Genomic DNA, 2,359 nt, shown 5'->3' on the forward strand with positions numbered 1-2,359 from the left:
CTGAGCCCACTAAAGATTGTAACTGCTTCAACTCAAGATCTAAGGCCCACATCCAAGACTTGAAGAACTCACTAGAAGATCAAGAGAATTAGTATATATAGGAGTAGTTTTGAACTATAGAGAAGCTTGGCACTTTGGAGAACTACCCTCTGTATATTTACTTTTCTGCACTTTTAGCTAAGGATGGATTCTTTTCTGCCATTTTCCATTTCTAGAGCTATGAACAACTAAACCCCTTTCATTGGGTTAAGGAGCTCTGTTGTAATTTGATGGATCAATTATAGTTTTCATTCTCTTCTTCCTTCTTCTCTTTTGATTTACTAGAAAGCTTTCGATCTTAATTCAATTGGTTAGTTGTCTTGGAAAAGAAACTCTCCATAATTGTATCTCCTCTGAGCCTTGGAAAAGGAATGAGGAGATCATACTAGAATTGCTTTCTCATGTTGGACCGAATTGGGGTCTGGGCAGATATAGTGACATGTAATCCTCCCAACACTTTGATTTGGAAATACATGTGGTATAATCAGTGACCACGCTTCATCTCTTCCCATGAGCAATTAAATCAAGGAATTGGGCAATTGTTCAAGCTTAGAGAGATTGTGTTGCCAAGGAATTGGAACCCAAATCACTTAAGATTGCCAAGGAGATCAATAGATGCTTTGATTGAGGAAGAGATGAAAATGAATTTGATCCGAAGAATACAACATCTCCTGAGCCCAATGAATTTCCCATTTCTGATCTTACCCATTCTCTTTACTTTCTGCCATTTATTTACATGCTCATTTCCCCAAATCCCCATCTAAGATTCTGCACTTTATTTTCTGCTATTTACTTTCCCGCCATTTAATTTTCTACAATTCTCAAACTACATTCTGTTTAGCTTAACTAGCATATTCTTCCAACTAAAGTTTCTTGACCAATCAATCCCTGTGGGATTCAACCTCACTCTATTGTGAGTTTTTACTTGACAAAAATTCGGTATACTTGCCGAAAGGAAATTTGTTGAGAGACAAGTTTTCATGCATCAAGTTTATGGTGCCATTGCCGGGGATTGATTTTGTACAACAATGATTAAGTTGGAAGTTCACTAGATTGAGCATTTTTCTTTTGTTTGTTTACTTTATTCAGCTGTTTACCTTTAGTTTGTTTCGTTTCTTCCTCACCCCCTATACCCCCTCTGTTTTCTTTCTCTCTTTATTATTATTTAGAATTCTGCTCACTAACCCACTTACTGTTTGATAATTTACACCACTCACACTAACAATCACTCTAACAAGAATAACCTCTTCATTTCATCTCTTGCTGTGTATTTTGTTAGTTGTATGACAGGGAGAAGAGGGGGAGCTTCAACTTCCTTCGATTCAAAACCTGAAAGAACCCTCCGGAGACTACGGAGGGAAGCAAGAGGGAAAGGAGTTGCTAGTGCTGAGGAAGAGGAAGAGTATTTTGAAACCAACATAAAGGAGAACTTGGAAAACAATCATGAAGGAGAAGCTCACAACCATGCTAGAGAAGGCCTTGCAAACCATGCTGGGCAAGTAAGGAGAGTTCTAGGCTCCTACATCAATCCAAATCCAGGAAACTATGGAAGTAGCATCCAAAAGCTCACCATACATGCCAACAACTTTGAATTAAAACCCCAGCTAATCACCCTTGTTCAGAATAATTGCTCATTTGGAAGAAGTGCTCAAGAAGACCCCAATCAACATCTAACCACCTTCCTGAGAATTTGTGACACTGTGAAATCTAATGGAGTCCACCCGGATGTATATAGGCTGCTTTTGTTCCCTTTTTCACTCAGGAACAAAGCATCCAAGTGGCTTGAATCCTTACCAAATGAGAGCTTGACAAATTGGGAAGATGTGGTGAACAAGTTTTTGGCAAGATTCTACCCTCCTCAAAGAATTAACAGGCTGAGAGCGGAGGTGCAAACCTTCAGGCAACAAGATGGTGAGACTCTCTATGAGGCATGGGAGAGGTTCAAGGACTAAACAAGAAGATGCCCACCAGATATGTTCAATGAATGGGTTCAACTTCACATTTTCTATGAAGGTCTTCTTTCTTATGAATTAAAGAAGGTTGTAGACAATTCATCAGGGGCTCTCTAAACAAGAAGAAAACTATTGAAGAAGCCATAGATGTCATTGAAACAGTAGCTGAGAATGACTACTTCTATGCCTCTGAAAGAAGCAATACTCGAGGAGTAATAGAGCTGAACCACATGGATGCATTGCTAGCTCAAAATAAGATGATCACCAAGCAGCTAGCAGATCTTACCAAGAAGGTGGAGAAAAACCAAGTTGCAGCAGTCATCACTTCATCACCAGCTCAAGAAGAAGTGAATATAGGAGAAGAAGGT

The 2,359-nt window shown here is 39.2% G+C and overlaps 1 non-coding gene across 1 annotated transcript; it reads right to left on the bottom strand.

Annotated features, from left to right (window-relative positions):
* Positions 1 to 1,910: 1,910 nt before the first annotated feature.
* LOC112762992 (small nucleolar RNA R71) lies at positions 1,911 to 2,017 on the bottom strand. Its single transcript, XR_003182799.1, has one exon. It is a non-coding gene; the product is annotated as a small nucleolar RNA R71 (small nucleolar RNA).
* Between the last annotated feature and the right edge of the window lie 342 nt (positions 2,018 to 2,359).

Source organism: Arachis hypogaea, chromosome 2 (assembly GCF_003086295.3).
Source record: "Arachis hypogaea cultivar Tifrunner chromosome 2, arahy.Tifrunner.gnm2.J5K5, whole genome shotgun sequence".
NCBI classification, from domain to species: Eukaryota; Viridiplantae; Streptophyta; class Magnoliopsida; order Fabales; family Fabaceae; genus Arachis; species Arachis hypogaea.